Raw genomic sequence first — 25,510 nt, 5'->3', positions numbered from 1 at the left:
TGAACCCTCGCCTTCAACAGTGAAAGCACAGAGTCTTAACCACTGAGCCACCAGGGGATTCCCAAAATACTTTGAGACTCATACAGAAGTTACAAAAATAGTGGAGAGCTCCCATGCATGCACCTCTTATCTTATCTAACCACAATAAAACTATTAAAAGCAAGAACTTGACATTGGTACAATACTGCTAACCAAAACACAGATCCTGTTAAGATTTCATTAGTTTTGACATGTTCAATTCCTGCCCTTTCTTTTGTGTGCAGTTCTACCGTATTTCATCACATGTAGAGATTCATATAAGCACTACTATAATCAGAATATATATCTGTTCCATTAAGCACATTCTATTCTGAAAAGACATTTTTGGTTCTGTACATCATCTGCTGGAAGAGACTTCAGTAAATGATGACTTTCTTCTGCCCTTTTTATTGACCAAATTAGAACACTGTTATCCAAAATTTAAAAGAAAAAAGAAACAGACTCACAGATATAGAGAACAAACTAGTGGTCAGCAGTGGGAAGAGCAAAGAGGGGGAGGGAGCAAGATATGTAGGGGATTAAGAGGTACAAAGTCTAAGGTATAAAGTAAGCTACAAGGATATACTGCACAACAAAGGGAATATAGCCAGTGATTTTATAATAACTATAAATGGAGTATAACCTTTACAAATTGTGAATCACTATGTTGTACACCTGTGTACATCAACCACACTTCAATTTAAAAAAAAAAAAATGTCAATTATCTATTCTCAGGCTTCACTGTGCAAACCCCACCATTGACTTTTCTGTTCACTTTTCAGGCTGGGTGTCTGCCCTGTTCATTCTTTCCTTATTATATGCCAAGCCCAGTGGAGGCAATATGGACGTAAGGTTGAAAAGGAGACCAACAGTTCTCATCTCTAAAAGGACTTAAGAGTGGAGAGATACTTACACACACACACAGTTACAAACTGGGACAAGTGCTATCCATGAATGAGAAGTAAAACATGATCTGGTTTGGACCGGGAGGTCTTTGTACTCTACGCTCATTCGGAAACTCAGTATTTATGAGGCCTTCCCACCAAAACACAGCATCTAAGTATCAGGGCCATTAAACAGTGAGTACGTGACCAACAAATTCTTACAGCGGAAGAATATAAGGAAGTCCTCCAGCACTGAGAAACTGTACCAAGGACTGTTCACCTTCTTAGGTCAAAGCCCACCCATGTTGTTACTTTAGGGATAGCTGCAGCCTCCCAAATTCCTTTCCAACCCTCTGCCACAGTGAGCCAAATCCACCATTAGAGATCCTTTCGTTATAGAGGCATCCCCCTGCTCCAGACTAGTCACAGTGGAGTCCATCAGGAAGGGGGTGAGTCACAGGAACGCCCCATCCGCTTCTGGCTGATGGCTGCTATGACCCTCTTCTTCTGTCCCGGGGGCCATACTTACACACCTTCCAGGACCAAGTTGCTCCCTCTCCCTTTGTGTCCTCACTATAGCTAGTTCATGTCTTTACCAGAAGTCATCTCTGACTATTTGCTCCCACATTTCTCTCCCCTTCTCCACCAACAGCACAAAGGGTCTGATTCGTCTCTGTATCTCCTGGCATCTGCACACAGCTGCTGTGTACACAGGAGGTGGTCAGTAAACGTTTTCTGAATATTCAAGGCACGTCTATCAGATTATAATGTGTGAAGTGTGGCTTTGAGGGAATGAATGAGTCTGAACGTGAAAGACACCACTGCAGGCATTGGACAGTTGACCCATTTCAAGAATCGTACAACAGGGTAGCTAAATGTAACAGTAGGATGCTTGGACACCTGATAGAGGGGAGGGCAGGACACGGGAGATGTGTGAGGGAGGAAGAAATAAGACACATCTGTACCCGATGAAGCTCAGGACCAGCCCAGCTGTGACACTTGCCAGGAAAATGGCAGCTAGACTGTAGTGGAGAGGAGGAAGGCAGAGGGCAGGCTCTGTGCCCACGGCTTCATTTCTCTCTTTTTTAAAAAACATTCTGTTTGTTTGGCTGCATCGGGTCTTATCTGTGGCACATGGGACCTTTATTGCAGCACATGGGCTCTCTAGTTGTGGTGTAGGGGCCTAATTGTCCCATAGTATGTGGGATCTTAGTTCCCCGACCAGGGATCGAACCCGTGTCCCCTGCATCAGAAGGCAGATTCTTAACCACTGGACCACCAGAGAAGTCCCTCCAGGGCTTTCTTTCTGAGGGCATTTGCCATGGGCTGGGCTAGGGGAGGCCAGGAATTCAAAAAGGAGCAAGCGCGTGCAACAGCTGCTGTGAGAGTCAGCCCGGAAATCAGTCAGAAATGAGAGTGAAAGAAAAAAAATCCCCAAAAGCAGCTAGTTTGTAGTACACGTTTCTGCCTCTTTCTAATTTTTTTCTTAAAGTCACACATGGCTTCCAAAACACCCTGGGGCCCTCTGTGAAAGAGGCAACAAAGTGTGTTTGAAGGCCTCGGAGGGCTGGCTACAAGCCTGAAATGCCTCCTGGGCCCAGGCTTGCTAAAGAGCTGATGAAAAAATACAATAAAGCACAGCTCTTGGCTAGTGGAGCCTCTTGCACAGAGAAATTGTTTACATTTAGTGATTAGTAAATGCAGGAACTGCCAAATCAAAACACTCATTGTTTTGCAATCTTAAAATAATTGTTTTGTCCTTATTTTAAAGTATCAGAAAAATATTCCAGTCCATGTTTTCAAAATCACTAGCTGCTGCAATGAATGACCACGTGACTTTTAACTAAGACTTTCGCTGAATCAGCACCCTAACCTCTGCCACCCCACGGATGTGACTGTAAACCCCCTGAAGAGGGGGGTGCGCTATGGGCAACCTCACTTCTGCCTCCTGAAACACCTAGCAAGTCTCAGGGATGACCTGCTTGGAGAACCACCGGTGATGCTCTGAAATGTATTCAGAAACTAACATAGGGACAACCCTTCCTATCAGTTTCACTTACAGTTTTTCTGTTCTGCTCATATATGTGTAATAAATGCTGCCATTATGATGCTAGTTACTAAAAACTTTGAGCACCCCAGATCCAGGGAGCTTAGTACCAGGAGGTTTGTGGTACCTCAAGTTGGAGTCACGAAAAAATTGCTTCCACTCTCTCTGCTTTAACTAAGGTTTCAATCCAATTCCTGCTAACACAGGACACCACAGGGCAGAGCAGAAACTGACAATCACTAGGTAGTTTTCAGGAGCTACTGGGGAAAAGAGCAAAGCGAGGAAAACTGCCCTGACCAGCTCCAGTTCACAACTGTTAGCAGACACTGCAGGGACCCTCTGGCCCCCAGAGTACTGTCAATTGAAAAAGATGCGCAGCCTAGAAGTGGAGAGTTATGTTTGCTCGCAGACCTTACTAAGGACTATAGCCAGGGACTGCTGTCTTGCAGATAGCTTTGAAAAACTCTTTCCAAGAGATAAGGGAGGAGCCAGGAGATATAGGAATGTTTCCTACAGGGAAAAGAAAAATCTGGTTAAACATCAAAAGATTGCTGTTAATCACAAAATCCAGATATCTCAGGCTAATTTATGTATGTGGAAGACGCAAGAGTCTGGGTTTCTTGAAGCTGTTCCTTTGATAAGCATCTTAGCTACATAGGGCCAGTCTCGGGTTTTTCTCCATCCTGAATTCCCCTCATTGTTCACCATCCAGGTGGCTGAAGTGGCTGACAGTTTGATGGCTAGCAGCCTGTTTTTCTCCATTTCCCCTCAGCCTACAAGGTCTGGGTGGCTGCTACAGTGGCTGATGACTTTATGGCCACAACAGTCCTTACTAAATCCTTTACTAAAACAACAGGCAGTTTTTGGTTTTGTTTTTTTGGTCCACTGTACCCACCAGCCAGCACACATTTTCCCCAAGGAAACATCAGGTACACACTTTTCCCAAGTGCTTGAGTGGTCTAAATTCTGCTTCTCCTCCCCTACACCCATCCCAAAATCAAAACTTGTTTCCAATCAGTTCAGTCAGGAAATAGACAGTCAACTCTGTGAAACATACAAAGGATTCTCCCACTCCAGAGGTTGAACTAACCATATTCAGGATGTTAAAATATCTTCCAAGTCCTTATTCACCCAAAAGCTATTATAATAATCAATTTAAAGATGAGAATAGCACTAAAAAATGCATTAAACACATATTATCAATTAATGAGATCAGTATTAAGCACTATATTAAGTTCAAAATCATACCACTTAACCCCAAACTGTTTTTATTATATTTACATACTTTTTTTTTTTTAACTATAAGCTATTTTGCACAAATATTCCTAACTGCTCTTTCACATCAGAAACTGGAACTGGGTTATTCTTCAGCAGAAGAATACTGACAGGGAGAAGCAGGAACTATCTACAAAATGACCAAGAGGGAATGTTATTCCCCTTGTAGTTTCAAACCCATAAAGGACAACTATGAATCAAAGCTAGGCTGAAGTTCAATTTCAACGATAATCCTACCCAAGGAAAGGAAGTGCATTGTTAAATTCAAAAGACCCAAACAAGGGATCAAAAGCTGTCTGTGAGCACCAAACAAAAGATATTTCATATTATCAACCTACAAATGCTAAAAATGCAATTCTCTGCAGTTATGACTCCACCTACATGTCATTGTGTTCCATCATAGGTATTTCTAAAGGATGTAGTCTAAGCAGAACGCCCATTTTTCCTAGCTAATATGAGGACAAGGAGAAGGGAAACCAACATTCTGGCAATTGTCTACCTACCATGGGTATCAAACTTTGATATATATATATATTTTTTTTTCAAACTTTGATATATAATAATCAATGTCCTTTAATGACCCTTTCTAAACCCTCACTTTTAAAAGCTAGCATCTAGAATAAGAACTGCAATTCTCAGACTCTTGGCAGCTAGGTATAGTTGTGTGGCTATGTTTTACCCCAGCTGTTCTCAAAGTAGGGTACTTCCAAAGAGGCCTATGTTATAGGTAATCCATGAGGCCAAAGTTATTTTTATAATAATATTAAGATGGTATTTGCCTTTTCAATGCTCTTTCTCTGTGCGTATATTCAGGGGAGTTTTTCAGAGGCTACATGACATGTGATATCACACATTGAATGCAGAAGCTGATTTGAGAATCCAGGTACTTTCTATTAAGCCAGACATTAAAAAAGATTTATAAAAATGTATAGCAGTGGTAGTTGTCTCACTAACAGTTGAAAAATAGCTATTCCTCCCCAAAAAAGTAACTGATGCTAACCTATAAGAGTTTATTATTTCTAAATAAATATTTTTTTAAATTTCTCACTTTTAATTTTTAACAGAAAATATTTGCATTAGATTCCCATTGCTGCTATAACAAATGGCTATAAATGGGTAGCTTAAAATGACACAAATTATAGTTCTGGATGTCAGAAGTCTACAAACAGGCCTTCCAGGGCTAAAACAGAGGTGTTGGCAGGGCTGAGCTCCTCCTGAACCCAGAGGAGAATGTGTCCCTTGCCTCTTCCAGTTTCTGGAGGCTACCTGCATTCCTTGGCTCATGGTTCCCCCTTTCGGTAACAGCATCACTTCAACCTCTGCTCCTATAACTGCTTCTCTGACTCTGACACTCCTGTCTTCCTCTTATAAGGACTCTTTTGACTACACTGAGCCCTCCTGATTAATCCAGGACAATCTCCGCATTGCGAGATCCTTAATGTAATCACGCTGGCAGTCTCTTTTGCCAGGTAAAGTAACATATGCATCAGTTCTGGGGATTAGTAAGTAGACATCTTTGGGGGCTTATTTCTCTGCCTGTCGCAAAATGCTAGCTATAACTCATATAAACAAAGTCTTTTGGGGCCCTCAATCATTTTTAAAGAGTATAAAGGGGCCTCAAGCCAAAACATTTGAGAACCATTGCTCCAGCATATGAATAGATGAGGTGGGAAAATGAAAACACAGAAAAGTTAAGTGATTAACCAAAGTCATAGAAACTTCAAGTAGACATTCAACTTGAAGCCAGGTCATCTGGCTACTAATGAACCTAACGTGCTGCTGCTGCTAAGTCGCTTCAGTCATGTCCAACTCTGTGTGACCCCAAAGACGGCAGCTTACCAGGCTCCCCCATCCCTAGGATTCTCCAGGCAAGCACACTGGAGTGGGTTACCATTTCCTTCTCCAATGCATGAAAGTGAAAAGTGAAACCTAACGTGGCTCCCTCTAAATCATGCTTCCCACCCTGAAAACCTGGCCTGAGACAAAGGCAAACAGAAATTATTTTGTGGGCATGTTTGCAGGCACCAGACAAAGGGCGCAATAACAAGTATTCAGATGCGAATTTGGTGAGGAGCAAGGAGGGCAGGTTGGAGAAGAAGGCGTTTAAAACAATTCTACGTTTCAGAACCTTCTTTAGAAATATACAAATTTATGATGTCATGTGAGAAAGGAGGAAAATGTTACAAATGGCTAAGTTTTCCAGGGTTGAGTCAGAGAGCAGTGAGGAACTGTTCTTGGTCTAGAGAGCACAATCAGGACAGAAGTCTAGGAGATGCACGGTGAGCGTGAAGCAAAGCATAGCTCTGGGTCACACACGGGGCCTGGCGAGCAAACTCAGGTCTATGCTCACTCGTCCCGACAATGCCTGTCAAGTCCTAGTTTTGATGCCCTGACTAAAAATGACACTTGAAAGACCACATTCTGGAGCTCTCTCTCTGCACCATTTTGATACAACTGGAGTCACAATTTTGCAGCAGGAAAGAAACTGCATTCAGATGAACTGTATTAAAATCATGCTAATGACTCAAATCACACTCTTCCAAGGGATACATTTATAGTTAAAAGAGGAGAACGGGGTGGCTCAAAGGGCCAGTTGCTGATCTATCAAATGAACTGGCCAGTCCAGGCCAACAGAACTGGGGGAAGTGGTAATCAGACCCTTTTCAGACCCAAGCAGTTTGTGCTTGTGAATGATGGCTCCCCGGCCCAAAGCCTGGACAGGATCTCCTCGGGGACCCACTGGCCATTCCTGGTAAACTTCTCCATTTCTTCTTCATCTCTTTCCTAGCACTCCAGGCAAAGTTCCTGGAGTGTTCAGCCAACCAAACCAAGATGGCAGTAGAACATGAACTGACAGCCAACAATAACCAAGCAAATAAGAACACAGACTAAGTAACCACTCACTAGAATTTGCTATCCAAGGGAGGAAAAGACAGAATTACCTGATATTTATATCTTCCAAGTGAAGGTATGGGTCCAATAAGAGGTAGCCCCTGGGAGAATCTCTCATAACAGAGTTCAGCATTTCCCGGGAATGTTTTCTGTGCCTACCTTCTCTATGATAACACTAACATTAAAAAATCCAATTTATAGCCTGCAAAGCACAAAGATTCTGCAGAGTAGAAACCTGCCTAACATATCACTGTCAACACAAAATCCTAATCCACACACTCCCATCAAATCTGTGTGGCCTCTGAAAAGGTATGATTGCCTACAGATGATGTTTCTGTTGCAGAATGAATTAAAAAACTATTAAATCAGCACTCTCAGTTGACATCTATTTTGAAATAATATTTTTTTCCCATGTGCCGAAGCACAAGGCAATTTAACATTTTAGAGACCAAAATCTTCAAGCTACTTTCTATGTCCATTAAGAGGACGCAGAATATAAGTTTGCAGAAGTCTACAGAGATGATGCCTCTAATTCACAGCAGTAAATATCTATTTCCTGTACTCCACACGTGGAAGAAGGGCCTTTTCAGTCAGAGATCCACATATTTAGGATTCTGGGTAAAAAGAAAAGTGATACTTTAGCAGAAAATAGACTATGACTCTGCTCTTGGGAGTTATTCTAAAAGTAGCGATTCCACCTTCCAAGGAAGTAAATATTAAATGGAAGAACTGGAAAAAGAACCCAAGTAAATGTGTAAGGATATAATATGTGAGAACACAAATCAACAAAAACTTCAATCAAAAAGAATGAAGATGAGCAATGAAACCTCAACATAATTGAAAGAGAGACTGTTAGATTATTTTCAAAAAACAAAATAAAAAAACAAACAAACAAAACTTCAAGACTGAAAAATTTCTCTACATTAAAGTCATAAACTCTGCTCTCCAAAGGACACTTAAAAAAAAAAAGCTCAATCTCGCCATTCATTAGAAAATGTAAATTGAGACCACAATGATATACTATTTTATACTCATTAGAATGGCAACAAAACACCAAACGTTAGAAGGAAATGGAGCAACAGATAAACTATGATAGATTTTTGGAGTAGAATTTTATTTAACAATAAAAATTCATTTACTACTATTACATGCAACAAGTGAATCTTAAAAATACAACTGAGTGAAAAAACTAAAGCTGCAGAATATCACATGCAATATACTATTCTTATCAAGATTAAAACAAGTAAAACTAGGCAATTTTTGTTTGGATATATATATGGACATAGTAACATCATGCGCCAGAATGGAAGTTAACTACCGCTACAAAGAACACTGTTTAGTTCAAATGACTTTTACTTTTGGTAGACAGACTTTCTCTGAAAAGAAGTGAAGAAGTTTCCATATTTAGTTCTAGGGCAAATTCTTAATCGCATGTCTGAGAAGCACTGGCCTAGACTCCTCAACTCCAGAGAAGGAGCAGACCTGGTAAATGTAATCTTCCTGGATAAGGAGTTACAACCCAAGGCAATTCTGATTAGAGGAAATGACTCCCCCGGGCCTCCCTGATGTTTTTTGATCTGGCAAGGCCCTTTTCTGTCACTTCCTATGACTCAGAGAGACACTTTTTCTGGTGCCCTTTGTTTTATGTGTTTCTTCCACCCTGGCCCATGTTGCCTTCTGCCTCCAATGAGGAAAGTGGCCTCTTCAAACCTTTCTCCTTCCTCCGGCAAACCACCCTGGCCTTTCCTTGGCTGATTTTGATCTGGGGCTGAAGACCTGAAAGATCCCTCCATCCATCAGAGCCTCACAGACCACTGCAGAACTAAGCAGGAGAGATTCTGAGGAACTTCAGATCCATGAGATGTTTGAGAACAGATAAAACACTCAGTTTGACTTACGTGTCCTCTTATACGCTCTCTGCCATCGCCTACGTCACTGTTCCTGAAATTCAGAAATTACACCACTTCTTTGGTCACTGCAGCTTTGCCTAGAATAATAAAGGCAGGGAATTAGAAATGAGGCAACCAGAAGGAACAAAAAGGTCCAAGGGAGTGGGGGGGGAACACACTCTTCTACAATCATTCTTCACATTTAAAAGAAAGGCCACCTGAATTAAGGGAAGTCTTTACCTTGGTCCATATTTAACTAAGCTATTAACACTAATTTTATGTTTGTAGAAGAAACCATTATTATTTACAAAAAGTTTTCACATGTGTTTTCACATTGAAGTTGTAAGATACTGAGGCTAGGCAAATATTATTGTAAAATGCAGTGGCCAAATTTCCCAAGGTTAAGGAACTTTCCAGTGACCCTTCAGCCGGCAAGCATCAGAGTAGGAATCTTGAACACTCTATGACTCCTTAAAAACAGGTACAATAAAGGACAGAGATGGTACGGACCTAACATAAGCAGAAGATATTAAGAAGAGGTGGCAAGAATACATAGAAGAACTATACAAAAAAGATCTTCACGACCCAGAAAATCACAATGGTGTGATCACTCACCTAGAGCCAGGCATCCTGGAATGCGAAGTCAAGTAGGCCTTAGGAAGCATAACTAAGAACAAAGCGAGTGGAGGTGATGGAATTCCAGTTGAGCTAATTCAAATCTTCAAAGATGATGCTGTGAAAGTGCTGCACTCAACATGTCAGCAAATTTGGAAAACAGCAGTGGCCACAGGACAGGAAAAGGTCAGTTTTCATTCCAATCCCAAAGAAAGGCAATGCCAAAGAACGCTCAAAATACCACACAATTGCATTCATCTCACACACTAGCAAAGTAATGCTCTGAATTCTCCAAGCCAGGCTTCAACAGTACCTGAACCGTGAACTTCCAGATGTTCAAGCTGGAATTAGAAAAGGCAGAGGAACCAGAAATCAAAATGCCAACACCTGCTGGATCATCAAAAAAGCAAGAGAGTTCCAGAAAAATATCTACTTCTGCTCTATTGTCTACACCAAAGCCTTTGACTGTGTGGATCACAATAAACTGTGGAAAATTCTGAAAGAGATGGGAATACCAGTCCACCTGACCTGCTTCCTGAGAAATCTGTATGCAGGTCAGGAATCAACAGTTAGAACTGGACATGGAACAACCGACTGGTTCCAAATCAGGAAAGGAGTACGTCAAGGCTGTATATTGTCACCCTGCTTATTTAACTTATATGCAGAGTACATCATGAGAAATGCTGGGCTGGATGAAACACAAGCTGGAATCAAGATTGCCTGGAGAAATATCAATAACCTCAGATATGCAGATGATACCACCCTTATGGCAGAAGGCAAAGAAGGACTAAAGAGCCTCTTGATGAAAGTGAAAGAGGAGAGTGAAAAAGTTGGCTTAAAACTCAACATTCAGAAAACAGATCATGGCATCTGATCCCATCACTTCATGGCAGATAGATGGGGAAACAATGGAAACAGTGAGAGACTTTATTTTGGGGGGCTCCAAAATCATTGCAGATGGTGATTGCAGCCATGAAATTAAAAGACGCTTGCTCCTGGGAAGAAAACCTAGACAGCATATTAAAAAGCAGAGACATTACTTTGCCAGCAAAAGTTCGTCTAGGCAAAGCTATGGTTTTTCCAGTAGTCATGTATGGATGTGAGAGTTGGACTATAAAGAAAGCTGAGCACTGAAGAATTGATAATTTTGAACTCTGGTGTTGGAGAAGACTTTTGAGAGTCCCTCGGACTGCAAGGAGATCCAACCAGTCCATCCTAAAGGAAATCAGTCCTGAATATTCATTGGAAGGACTGATGCTGAAGCTGAAACTCCAATACTTTGGCCACCTGATGCAAAGAACTGACTCATTGGAAAAGATCCTAATGCTGGGAAAGACTGAAGTCAGGAGAAGGGGATGACAAAGGATGAGATGTTTGGATGGCATCACCGACTCAATGGACATGAGTTTGAGCAGGCACCAGGAGTTGGTGACGGACAGGGCGGCCTGGCATGCAGCAGTCCGTGGGGTGGCAAAGAGTCAGACACGACTGAGTGATTGAACCGAACTAAATGACTCCTCATTCCAATCTCTTCCGTGGCACCAAATGATACAATGGTTTCAATTTGAAAAGCAGCACTATTATTTCTTCTTGTACTACATACACTTTCTCAGCCAACAGATATAGAAATGCCTTTGCCTGCTGAGTGACACGCTAGAGAAGGAAATGGCAACCCACTCCAGTGTTCTTGCCTGGAGAATCCCAGGGACGGAGGAGTCTGGTGGGCTGCCGTCTATGGGGTCACACAGAGTCGGACACAACTGAAGTGACTTAGCAGCAGCAGCAGATGCTGAGTGACACAGACAGTGCCATAGAATTAAATGTTTATTTACCAGAGACAACCCAAAGGGTGGAAAATCCACAAGATAGTTAAGAAACACGTTTCTTTTCCACATACCTTCTTTTTCTCTTTAAGTTATAGAATTGCTAGGCTTTGTTTCTCTTTCTCTCTCTCTTTTTGGAAATAATTTCATGTGTAGAGAAAGTTGTAAAATAATATCAAGAATGCCATGTACTCTTTACCCAAATATTCACCTACTATTAACATTTAACACATAGAATCATTCACTCTTTCTCTCTCTATAGATACCTGCATTCACTCAACATTTTTTTGTGCCTGTACCACGTGGAAAAAAGTTCCATACATCATGGCGCTAAATACTTCAGAATTTATTTCTTAAGAATAGGCATATTCTTATATAACCATAATGTTAGTATCAATCTTGGTAAATCTAATATTGATATAATACTTCAATTGTATTACTTCAGGAGAGTATTTGTTGTTGTTGTTCAGTCACTCAGTTTTGTCTGACTCTTTTGTGACCCCATGGACTGCAGCATGCCAGGCTTCCCTGTCCTTCATCATCTCCCAAGAGTTTGCTCAAACTCATGTCCATTGAATCAGTGATGCCATCCAACCATCTCATCTCTGTCACCCCCTTCTCCTCCTGCCTTTAATCTTTCCCAGCATCAGGGTCTTTTGCAATGAGTTGGCTCTTCTCACATCAGGTAGCCAATATTGGAACTTCAGATTCAGCCTCAGTCCTTACAACGAATATTCAGGGTTGATTTCCTTTAGGACTGACTGGTTTGATCCCCTTGCTGTCCAAGGGACTATATAGTCCTCCCCTTCCCTGATAGCTCAGTTGGTAAAGAACCCACCTGCAATGCAGGAGACCCTGGTTCGATTCCTGGGTCGGGAAGATCACTTGGAGAAGGGATAGGCTACTCACTCCAGTATTCTTGGGCTTCCCTGCTAGCTCAACTGCTAAAGAATCTGTCTGCAATGCAGGAGACCTGAGTTTGATCCCTGTGTTGGGAAGATTCCCTGGAGAAGGGAAAGGCTACCCACTCTAGTATTCTGGCCTGAAGAAATTCATGGACTGTATAGTCCACAGGGTTGCAAAGAGTCGGACACGACTGAGCAACTTTCACTTTCCTTTTCTTATATTAACAAAACATTTCCATTTTGACTTGTCTGACATTTCCTCATGATTCAATTCACCTTATGCATTATCATCCAGAAAACTACAGAGGTGATGTTTTCTTCTCTTGGTGTCATAGCTGAAAGTATGTGAAGTCTATGTGCCCCTCCCTGGCAATATAAATTTTGATCACTGAGCCAAAGTGCTGTCTGATTTCTCCCCAGAAATTTTATTTTTTTTCCCCTTATAATAAGTAATCTGTGGGGAGATGCTTTCAGACCATGCAAACATCTTGTCTTTCATCAAATTTCCCCTTAGATTTAGCATTCATTGGTGATCCTTGCGTGGCCTGAACCTCACTACCATGGCTACACCATGTTAATGGAGCTGATGGCAGCTAAGTCACAGGCAGATCCTCTCAGTTCTGTCAGCTTTGGCTTTATAATTGGTTAAGATGGGTCTATGAGTTATGTCCTCAGTCCTAATGCATGACCCTTAACCCCTAGACATGGTCTTTCTGGTGTCTCAAGGGGTAAGGGGCTCAGTGAGGTCTCTCCACCCTGGCTAACCCAGAACTCTCCATTTCTCTCCAGACTGCATGACCCCCGCCAGGGCCATTCTCCTTCCCACCTGGGAGACGCTGCTCTCTGCTAGGTCTCAAGCGGTACGGATACACACCTCAGCTTCTGGGTTCCCCTCTCACAGCCCCCTCCTCCCTGGTGGCCTGCCATACAAACTTCAGCCTCTTCAACAGCCCGGAATTCTGGAGACCACCAGGCTGTAACAGGCTTCCCCTCCTGGTACCCAGATGAAGAAGTGCAGACAACAGGGAATGTGCTCCAGCAGAAAACTAGGGCGAATGTGGGTCTTACTTCATGTGACTCCTCCCTCAAGGATCAAAGTCCTGACTGCCTGTGTTCCTGTGACTGACAGTAACTGCCTGGTGTGCCATCCAGGTCTCCAGTTTATCAGAGAAGGGCAGGGCCAGCACCGGTTGCCTCTCAATTTCCCTAGAGTCCTTCAGTGCTAAGTGATGTTTGAGAGGCACGAGGCTGCTCTATTGGGAAGAATTAAGAATCAAACACTTGGAGCATATAACAAATGCTCTTTATTTAAACACTTCAAAGAAATTCCCTAATAATGTTTCTTAGAAATGTATGTGTTTACTTTTATTGCAGCACTGTGGCAAGAGAAACACTCTCTAGCAGTCAGGCAATTCTAAAAAAATGTTATAAAATGACAGGAAAATGTCTCTACTGCTTCCAGAAAGCTGATACTCACTTCAGATAGCCAGCTGGCTATCACTGTGACATATATTTCCATAACTCTTCTTCTAAGTGGCACAATAAAACACTATAATCTAGCCAAGGAATCAAAAGTTAGTTGCTATTCGTTTTTCTTCCTGTTTATGTGCATGTACTTAGGGGTGGGGAAAAGACTCCTTTTCAGATAAGTCATTTCCTGGCATCCTTCCATTCCTATTCCTAACCACTGGTGAGAAAATAATCAGAAAAAAATAGTCCAAAGGAAAACTTGCAACCCTAGATACAAAGCTAATCAGAAGGAAATTGGCAACAAGAATATTTTCATCTCACATACTGTGAGCAAAGAGGAGTTTGCCATTCAGGAAAATGGAGAATAGGTCTTTCCTGGTATAAGCCAGCAGATTTGTGCCGACAGCATGCATGCACATACACATGCACATACACACACATGTTTGCACACATGGATATACACACACAGCTTTGCATACAGTGCGCCAGGCAGAATGTGGAATGACCTCTTTCTACTTCTCGAGCATATGTTCTCCACACTGGATAAGCATATTGTGTGTGTGTGTGCACAGTCGCTCAGGCGTGTTCGACTCTTTGTGACCCCATGGGCTGTAGCCTGCCAGGCTCCTCTGACCATGAAATTTTCCAGGCAAGAATATTGGAATGGGTTGCCATTTCCTTCTCCAGTGGATCTTTCCAATCAGTGTTTCAGTACTGTGTATCACCTCACACAGAAGAGGCATCTTCATCCCACAGACTTTGACTGTGAAGAAAGATATACTACCTCAGGTCACAATAAATATCAGCCAGGCTCAGAGTGACTAATACTGGGCTCTTAATACTTCTGGGGAAAACTGAAAACAAAACCAGAAAAGAATCAAAGGTAAATGAAACCCACAGGGATGAAAAGTATGAAACCCAAAGAGAAAGTTTAACCTAGGAAAGAGAAAATGAAGACAACTCCACACTTAACTCATTTTAAGCACTACTGAGAGCCATGGACAGCATTTTTCCATTTCCACCAAGGACATCATATAGAAAATAATTTTAAACTTAAGTACTAAAATTTTAGCTTCCATATGAAGACTTTCCCCAAAGCCAGAATTTTCAACAAAGGAATATGTAGTTTGTACACCCATGACATGCTTGCTATGATATGATAAACACCAAATATCCAGGGCTCTCACACTTGTATCCAAGTAGTACTGGTATTTATGATTCTGCCTCAGAGAAGCTGCAATAATAACAGATAATACAACTGTCTATGAGTATTTTACTCTAGGCTAAAGGTCACACATCTCAGAGCTGAGATGACAGCTTCACAGTTTCCCCTGATTCAAAGTCCTACCTCTTAACTACAGGGATAAAAATGAATGCTCCCCAACTGGCTCAGTGGTAAAGGAGCCAGCTGCCAGGGCAAGAGACAGAGGTTCGATCTCTGGGTCAGGAAGGTCCTCTGGAGGAAGAAATGGCAACCCACTCCAGTATTCTTGCCTGAAAAATCCCATGGACAGAGGAGCCTGGCGGGCTATAGTCCGTGAGGTCTCAAAGAGTCAGACACAACTAAGCATGCACACAATGCAACATGAAACATACTGTTTGTAAAATGGGATGGGACCTGCTTCACAAGGTTCTGTAAGTTAATCATAAAATATTTTGCCTGTGCCCACCCCATAGTAAGCACTTAATAACTATTTATGATTGACAAATAATTTTAACTTTTCTGGGTCAACTTCTAATTATTTAATCTTGAATCAGAAACTAAACAGAGACCTTATTTCAATGAGGCAAATACCACTTCAGGGTAAAAAAGAACTAGTCATGCATTCAACCATTCCACCCAGCCACATCCATCCATTTCGTCAATAGACCTTTATGGAATGCCCACCACATGTAGAACACTGGGGCAGACCTTGTGCAGGATATGAAGACAAAAATGACATGGCCCATAGATATGCTCAAAGAACACCATCATCTTATTATCAACTGCAAACACTGCAGAATACTCACTATGCGCCAGGAACTGTTCTAAGCACCTCAAGTAGTGTGTGTGTGTGTGTGTGTGTGTGTGTGTGTGTGTACACGCGCGCGTATGTTGTTGTTGTTGTTATCGTTTAGTGGCTACATTGTGTCTGACTCTTTTGCAACCCCATGACTATAGCCCACCAGGCTCCTCTGTCCATGGGATTTCCCAGGGAAGAATACTGGAGTGGGTTGCCAGTTCCTTCTCCAGGGATCTTCCCAACCCAGAGACTGAACCTGCATCTCCTGCTTGGCAGGTGGTTTCTTTATCACTGAGCCAGCCACCTGGGAAGCCCGTGTGTGTGTGTATACTCTATTAATCCTCACAACAACTCTTTAAAGTAAATACTATTTATTATCTTCAATTTACAGATGAGAATCTGAGACACAGAAATAAGTAACTTGCTTTAGCTGACAAGGCTTGTAACTGACACAGCTCGGATTTAATTCCAGGCTGTCCAATTTCAGAGCCTTGGGCTCTTAACTGCTAGCTATACTGCTTCCTCCAAGGCCACTAAGAACTAGAGAGAGGACAGACTACAGGAAGGTCCCAGAAGGTACATAAATAAAGTGCAGTGCTCATGAGTGAGCTGTGCTAGCTCTACACCTAACACCGAGCATAAGTCCTTTTAACCACGAAATGACATGGTCAGGCATATGATACCAGTGCAGACTGAAAGCCATCCACAAAGCACTGACTTCTGCCCTCCGAGGGGCCTGCTTCTCAGTGATTTAACACATACGAAAGGGAAAGGGGAGCGCCCAGAACCCTCTAATCTGGCCTTGAACAAATTACTTGACCTTTCTGTGTGCTTCAGCATCTTCACTGTAAGGAGTAAATGATATAATTTATATAGAGAACTTCATTCTAGTACTTAGTACTGAGGACTGTACAAGTAAAATAATAATATTCATTAATTAAATAATTGCAAATTTGCTTCTACACTGTCCTAAGCCATATGGGAAAATCCCAACAACTAGATAATATCAGTTTATAAATCAAGAAGAATTCAATCTATGGTACCTGAAATACACTGTGGATTCATTATTAATAAATATGAACCACTGTAACTTAAAAATACTATAAATCTGTGTTTCTCCAGTGGATCTTTCCAATCAGTGTTTCAGTACTGTGTATCACCTCACACAGAAGAGGCATCTTCATCCCACAGACTTTGACTGTGAAGAAAGATATACTACCTCAGGTCACAATAAATATCAGCCAGGCTCAGAGTGACTAATACTGGGCTCTTAATACTTCTGGGGAAAACTGAAAACAAAACCAGAAAAGAATCAAAGGTAAATGAAACCCACAGGGTTTAGGGAATAAGAAATAAGGCTAGGGAATAAGAAAAGTCTTCCATGTTAAGAGATAAGAGAGGCTGGTGTGTACTAAGGGCAGACTCTGTTCTTAGTCATTTCACAGATGTTACTCAGTCTTCAAAACCACTCAGAGGTTCATCAAACGATCCCAAGTTTTTATTTATTTATTTATTTATTATTGAAGGATAACTGGTTTATAGAATTTTGTTTTCTGTCAAACCTCAACATGGATCAGCCATCAGTTCAGTTCAGTCGCTCAGTCATGTCCAACTCTGCAATCCCATGAATCGCAGCACGCCAGGCCTCCCTGTCCATCACCAACTCCTGGAGTTTACTCAAACTCATGTCCATCGAGTCGGTGCTGCCATCCAGCCATCTCATCCTCTGTCGTCCCCTTCTCCTCCTGCCCCCAATCCCTCCCAGCAGCAGGGTCTTTTCCAATGAGTCAACTCTTTGCATGAGGTGGCCAAAGTATTGGAGTTTCAGCTTCAGCCATAGGTATACATATATCACCCCCCTTTGAACCTCCCTCCCATCCCACCCCGCTGGGTTAATACAGAGCCCTTGTTTGAGTTTCCTGAGCCATACAGCAAATTCCCGTTGGCTATCTATTTTACATATGGTGATGGAAGCTTCCCTGCTACTCTTTCTATACATCTCACCCTCTCCTCCCCTCTCCTCCTGTCCATAAGTCTATTCTCTATGTCTGTTTCTCCACTGTTGCCCTGTAAATAAATTTTTCAGTACAAATTTTACAGGTGAGGATTTTGAGCCTCTCACTGGTTAACGATGGGTTCCACAATAAGCAGTGGAAACTGCTGCTAAAAATTAGAAGACTCACCAATGAGGCAAGCAGGTTGGCAATTTCAGAATCAGGCAGTCCCTCCACTAAGCATTTCTTTGGCACCCACTGGAATTTTAAACATTCCGTGCAATCCAGCTCCCATCCCCAAGATGTGTTCTGTGCTTTAAGGAAGACTTCCAAGTCACTGCAAAGTCAGGATATGTCGCCCATTAAGGTGACAAACTACCACGGATCTCATTCTATCACCCAATTTAGTCATTATGGCCCTTTGGAACAAGATCAGTGAGGGGATTTACAAATTGCTAGGGCTTCCCTGGTAGCTTAGCTGGTAAAGAATCCCCCTGCAATGCAGGAGACCCTGGTTCAATCCCTGGGTTGGGAAGATCCCCTGGAGAAGGGAACGGCCACCCACTCTAGTATTCTTGGGCTTCCCTGGTGGCTCAGTGGGTAAAGAATCCTCCTGCAATGTGGGAGATCTTCCCTGGGTTGGAAAGATCTCATGGAGAAGGGAAAGTCTACCCACTTCAGTATTCTGGCCTGGAGAATTCCATGGACTGTACAGTCCATGGGGTTACAAAGAGTCAGATACAACTGAGCAATTTTCACTTACAGCTATGGCTCTCCAAAAGCGACTAGATTTCCACACAAGAACAAACTGGGTTCTAGAGCAGGGACACTGTGAAAATGAATATTGACGGCACCATACCAAGTATGTGTTTGGGGTGAGGATATAGAAGGAAAAGGTGAGTTGAAATATCCTTTTCTCATTTTGTCTAGAGCAGAGGATCCTTATCACAAATAGTCACATCAGTGACTCATAGACTTGTGGTTCTCCATGTGTCAACTCGTCCACAACAAAAAAAATGAAGGCAGCAGGGAAGTTCACTGTATATATTCTAAGACTTGAGTCTGCTTCTAAAATTTCCAGAATATGAACTCCATCTTTGACCACAGAGTTCACATTTTGGTCACCACTGTATCCTCAGCACAATACATGGACGGGTAGACCACAGGACTCCAATAAATATGGGTGATGTTCACACCCAGAAAAATATAAAACTGTAGGGGAGGGAATTCCCTGGCGGTCCAGTGGTTAGGACTCCAAACTTTCACTGCTGAGGGACCAGATTTAGTTCAAAGTCGGGGAACAAAGAACCCACAAACCACTCCAAGGCCACAAAAAAAAAAAAAAAAAGTAGGGGAGAATCGGTGAGAAGGGCTGCCCAGGAAGGATCACTTAGCTCATTCAAGCAGGCCTCAGTGCCAAAATGCTGCTTGCAACTGAATACTTCTAAGAAATGTGGGATTGGGACTTCCCTGGTGATCCAGTAGTTAAGACTTCACCTTCCAACGCGGGGTGAGGGTTCAATTCCTGATTCGGGAGCTAAGATCCCACATACCTCATGGCCAAAAGGCCAAAACATAAACAACATTGTAACAGATTTAATAAAGACTTTAAAAATGGTCCACATCAAAAAAAAATTTTTTTTTATTAAAAAAAATAAAGAAATATGGGATTTCAGGAAAGTAGATTTTATGATTTTTTTTTTTTTTTGGAAGGAACACACTAGGGGCAAAAAAATTCCTCCCAACTCCTCTTGACTATTCAAAATATTTACCAATATTTTGAGATACTTACTGACCTAAAATGTGCCTTCTAACCTGCTATTTCAGAAATATTAATCATATTTATTAAAAATTTACAGCTAGAACTGTGCTTGGTCACAGCCGACACAATGAAAAACAAGGCTGGGCCAACTAGATTTTAATAGAGACACAGACTGTAAACAAATAATTACAATACCATATAATTAGAGCTTTTGGCAAAGAGAGCTGAGTGCAGAAGGGTGCAGAGGAAGGCATGACTAAGCCTGCTGTGCGTTTCAGTCCCACATATGAGGAAGGATCTTTCTTTTCCCAAAGTCCTTTGCAATTTCCTTGTCCAATCCTCATTTCTCTTTAAAGCAAAAAAGCAGCACAGTTTGTTTATATACTAAGTACTTTAAGCAGTCACCATGCTCCTCAAACATCATCACATCCCCAGGAAAGACTGCACATTAATATACACTAGTTAGATAAGAAGTTTCTCAATTAATGATCAGCCGTACCATAATACTGGTTGCAAATATAACACCGGTTGCTAAAATACATACACAATTTGAGTGTTTATAAAAGCTGTATCAGAATTTTCTGGCCCTAATGTTTTCTCCCAAATTACTAGCTTTCTTATACCCAATTAAAACTGTATGTAATTTTCTGTCCAAAAATCTTAAAGATACAAGCCAAATGAGTTCTTTATCTAAAATCATCACCTCATCATTAGCAGCTCATTTTATTGAACTATTTACATGCTACCCATCTGCAAGAAAGATTTGAGACAACATTCAGTAAAAGATACATATGTACTTGGAAGTCACAAATATAAAGTCATGAAGTGAAAAAAGAAGTTGGTTTTCCAACTACAAGATAAAGTTGCTGGTGTACTTGAATAGTAAAATTTCTACAGTCCTAATAGCCAGAGCAAAAGGGGAAATGAGGCAGGCCACAAAATTCTGATCAAAGGAAGAATAGAAAAGGGCCTTTCCCCCTAGGTACTGAGAAACAGAATCTTTTTTTTCTTTTAAACAATGGCTTATCTAATACATGAAGAAGCAGTGTTACATGGTTCCTTATATTTTTACTATGAGTCTAATATTTAAGTGTACTTCAAAGAAGGTGCTCAGGGAGGTACTGACAATATCCAAATAAATACCTTTTCCTTCTATCAAGTTTAAAAGTACTAAATGTGGGTGTTCATGCTAAGTCACTTCAGTCACGTCTGACTCTTTGCAGCCCCGTGGACTATAGCCTGCCAGGCTCCTCTGTCCATGGAATTCTCCAGGCATGAATACTGGAGTGGGCTGCCATGCCCTTTTCCAGGGGATCTTCCCTACTCAGGGATCAAACCCATGTCTCTTACGTCTCCTGCATTGGGAGGCAGGTTCTTTACCACTAGCGCCACCAAAGTACTAAGTAAGATGACTGAAAACACCTTGTGTAGGAAGGTGTCCAGAGAAGCTGGTCCCGGAAACAAGACCTTCTAGGAAAGACCAATATCCAACATGCTTTCTAATGCATCAGCACTAAAAAAAAAAAGAAAAGAAACATGCCATGAGGATAAAGTGAAATGAATACTTTCTCCCATACAAGAAAGCATTTGGCATCATGTACCAAGGGCCTTAAAAAAGCTCATATCATTTGATGCAGTTCCAGTTTGAACCTATCTTAAGAAAATAATTAGAAATGAGTATAAACTTTTATACATCACAGTTTATCCCTGTTTTCATTACTAAAATTCAAACATTTCTAACTGATCAATAGGAAAATGGCTTAAGAAATTGTGAAATAGCCACAAAACAGAATACTATGCCAACATTAAAAATTACAATCATGCAGAAATGCTTAAGATATAATATTAAATGAGGAAAACAGGATACAAATATTTCCTTACAAGTATAAGATAACATACAAATATGTATACACAGAAAAGGAATAGGCAAAATATATCATGTAAGTTGACAAAATAATGTTTTTGTGCCTTTCTTCTTTGCTTATCATAGCAATTAAAACAGTTTCAAGCTCATGGTAGGCATGCAGACATAACTGAATGAACCATTTTCACCATTAAAAACAACACTGGGAAGACCCAGGGGAATCGGGTGGAGAGGGAGGTGGGAGGGGGGATCGGGATGGGGAATACGTGTAAATCTATGGCTGATTCGTATCAATGTATGACAAAAAAATAAATTTAAAAAAATAAATAAATAAATAAATAAATAAAGTGTCCACTCTTTTTTATTTGTGCCCTGGCTATTCATAAGAAATATATCAAACATATGTTAGGAAGAGGTGCCTGGGGACTTCCCTGGTGGTCCAGTGGTTAAGACTCCACGCTTCCACTGAAGAGGGCACGAGTTCTATTCCTCATTGGGGAACTAAGATCCCACATGCATACACTGTGGCTTTTTAAAAAAAAAAAAAAAAAAAAAGGAGGTTCCAGTTTGGAACACCGCAGTGAAAACATCACTTATGGGGAGGGGGAGGTTTTGGCCCATCTGTCAGTAAAAAGCTCACTTGGCAGGATTGGCAGGAATGATATTCATGCTCCTTTCCATCGCTTTACCAACGTGAGTGTGAATCAAGAGTTAGGTTCCTGGGAATTTAGTGTCCTTGTTATCTTTAATCTATACCCTGATGTTCAGCAAAAACCGACTTTCTAAGGTTCATTCCAGCTGCAGAATTAAATGAGTCTACTACGCTCTAAGTATTCTCAGGAGCCAGAAAATAGAGTCATACGAGTATCATTTATCTTGTTTTTCCACATTTGTGACAGGAACCAAATCAATGTAGAATTATTAAAGAAAGGAAGAGACATCTAGATGTTTAGTTTCTTATCTAAAATTGCCTTGTAGGTAATGTGTTCCACTTGGTTTTACTAGAAGTGCCAGTAACAAAGTTTTAATTAAGGGTTTATTTTTCAAGAATACTTTCCTTTTAATTCATTTCCCAGAGGGGTCTCACTTGATGAAAACAGGACAAACTGTTTGCTCCTGCTGAACTCAGAAGAGTTGAACATTTTAATCCCCTGGGTCAAAACCCATTGTTGGCCCACTTCCTGTTACCAGTACCACAGCAGGACTTGACTGAGCTTTGAACCGTGAAGGTGGGGGCTGCAGGGAGCCTGCGGTTCCATGATGAGCCTCAGAGGGGCCTGAGCCCCAGTGAGCCTCCCAGAGGTCTGGTTTGGCTTGAGCTGACTCACCAAGGCTCTCGCTCATGTCAAAAAAGAAAAAGAAAAGATGCACTGCCCAGAATTATCACTACTTACGCTTCTGCAGATTTTCCACATGTATTACTGGCCACATTTTCACAAGATGAACACTCTCCTAAAGGGTCTAAAGAGTTTTTCTTTTTAATCAGAGCCAATTCTCAAGTGGCACAGTGGTAAAGAATCCACCTGCCAATGCAGGAGACTCTTGCAAGAGATGTAGGTTTGATCCCAGGATGGGAAAGATGCCCTGGAGAAGGAAATGGCACTCCACTCCAGGATTCTTGCTTGGAAAATTCCATGGACAGCCCATAAGGTCACAAAGAGTTGGACATGACTGAGTGAGTTGAGTACACATGAACAATTTTTACTGAAAATACCTTTTTTCTACACTATCTTTCTATGTCCCTGGTCTCCCATGTGGGGCCCTATAATGGAGTTTAAGAAATCAAACTCTTATCTCAGGGTGACCGCCGCTGACCTCCCAGACTTAGAAAGTTGCTTCCGTGTTCCAGCCCAAACAGAACCACAGCAGCCAGAGTAGGCGGCAGCAGCCTGCAAGCATCAGCTCCCAGTCTGACTCTCCCTCTCGGACTTTCCAACAGGCCCAGGCCCACCGATACCTCAGTATCTCCAGGTCAAGGGGGTCAGCAGGAATCACCCCTGGCTCACAAGCCCCTCTGCTCTCCAGAACTCCTCCCTCCAGCATGGGGGAGCAGAGATGTCAGGTGTGACAACCAGGGACCCTTCCTCTACAGAGTGTGTTAGCAGCCTGTCTACCCTGTTCTTTTCAAGAGGAAATGGCTTGAAAGTACTATATGCCCATTGTCTTATTAATAAAACTTTGAGGGAAGGGGAGCTTCACATAGTAACGTATACTCATGTGTGTGGCTAAGTCGTTCACTTGTGTCAGATCCTTTGAGACCCCATGGATTGTAGCCTACCAGGCTCCTCTGTCCATGAGAATTCTCCAGGCAAGAACACTGGAGTGGGTAGCCCTTCCCTTCTCCAGGGGATCTTCCCGACTCAGGGATTGAACTCGTGTCTCCCGCACTGGGAGGTGGATCCTTTACAACTGAGCCACCTGGGAAGCCCAGGACAGACTCACTGAAGGGAAATCAGAAGAGAGGGACAAGGCACTCACATCATTAAGTATTTCTTGCCAACCCCTGTCATTCGAGATTTCAACAAAGACAGGATCCTAGACTATGAAGATCACTAAGCTAGACCGACACTTCTTATTATCAAGTGAACTTGGACCTCACTTTACAGTGCTATTCCCAGAAGAGTAAGGACACACCACATGGGTGGAGAAGATTCTGTATTTCCTGGAGTGCCTCATCCACTCAAAGCTCTCAGCCCTAAACTCCAGCTAGAATGAGGATCCTCCAGACAAAAGGCTGCCCTAGATTCACATACAAGAGTATCCATCTTCACCTAAATAGTTGTAAAACTCTTTAAGTGAAAAAAAAAAAAAAATCCATAGCTAACTAAACTTAGCAAACTCAGGGGTAACCCAAACCCAAAGGATGTCTTTAAGGTAAGACCTCCGGAGCCTCAACACACTAACTGTGAGAGGCGAGTCAGGGCCCAGGGCTGGTGGACATGCTGACCTGTCTCATCACAAACCGGTTTCTCCCACCTCCTTTTATATTTTTCCCCATGGAGCCTTTTCATAGGAATAGTGTCCCACTGAGTATTTTCTAAGAAATGCTGCTGCAAAGTATTTCCTTAAAATAAGACCTAAATTCTTGACGGACTGATTCACTCATACACTCAGTGGCCTCCCTTTTGGGACTGGAGGCCTCCCATGGACTAGGTCTTGGGCTGGAAAGCTTATAGCACTGGAGACGCTCTCACATCTCTGACTCAGTCACTTTGGGGGCAAGGGAGTCAAGCCTAGATTTAGTGGGGGTTTCCCAGCCACCCTAAAAGACACGAGTGTGTGATGGATCAGGAGGGAATTTCCTAAGCAGAGTCTCAAACCGGGCAAATACAGTCATTATTAATGTATTTGACTTAATTTATCTATATTCCTCTCAACAACATTGATATCCCTTCTTTCTTCCCAGTCTTTGATTGACCTTCGCTCACATTTATTCCTTGTGATCAGAACCCTCATTTCCTCTGTGTTAACTAATCCAGAATAAGATGAGAGGAATTAATAGCACCTCAGAACCACCAGGAACGTTTGGACTTAAAAAATGATTAAATATTGAAATATTTGGATAACAGGTTGACAAAGCACCTTTTAATACATTTGATCATGTTTTTACTTCCTGCATTAAGCTATTTAACCACAAAAATAATTACACATGTTCAAATTAAACCTTTTAAGAACTTAAGCCCCAAGAAAGAATTTCAGGTACTTGGAATTCAACCACTTAAAGACACTCCAAGCAAACATTTTGATTAATGCCTTTGCCGGTTTTTTTCCCTTTATATTTACTTATTTCTTTATTGAAAATGTTAATGTTATATATTCTATTACAGCCTATTTTTTATACGTCTTGTCCCATGTCAGTATTTTTCTTCAGTATCATTGTCATGGTTACAGAATATTCCATTACACAGATGACTCATACCATACTCACCCAAGGCCTTTTGGGGGTATCTGGGCGGCTTCCAGTGTTCAGTTTCAGACAATGCTCACTAAGCATTCTCTGAGCTAAGTCTCTGAACAAAGCTCTACTCATTTCCTCAGAAATTACTCCTAGAAGTAGGCTCACTGAGTC

The 25,510-nt window shown here is 41.8% G+C and overlaps 1 protein-coding gene across 10 annotated transcripts in view; it reads right to left on the bottom strand.

The window, feature by feature from the left end:
• SGMS1 (sphingomyelin synthase 1) overlaps positions 1–25,510 on the bottom strand; it is a 322,655-nt gene that overhangs the window by 217,323 nt on the left and 79,822 nt on the right. For all 10 annotated transcript variants that reach the window (XM_043476108.1, XM_043476111.1, XM_043476109.1 and 7 more), the window contains one exon: positions 9,015–9,103. The gene's annotated coding sequence lies outside the window, so the exon portion shown is untranslated. The remainder of the gene's footprint in view (positions 1–9,014; positions 9,104–25,510) is intronic.

This window comes from Cervus canadensis, chromosome 8 (assembly GCF_019320065.1).
Source record: "Cervus canadensis isolate Bull #8, Minnesota chromosome 8, ASM1932006v1, whole genome shotgun sequence".
Classification (NCBI taxonomy): domain Eukaryota; kingdom Metazoa; phylum Chordata; class Mammalia; order Artiodactyla; family Cervidae; genus Cervus; species Cervus canadensis.
This window is presented reverse-complemented; position numbering and strand designations above follow the sequence as displayed.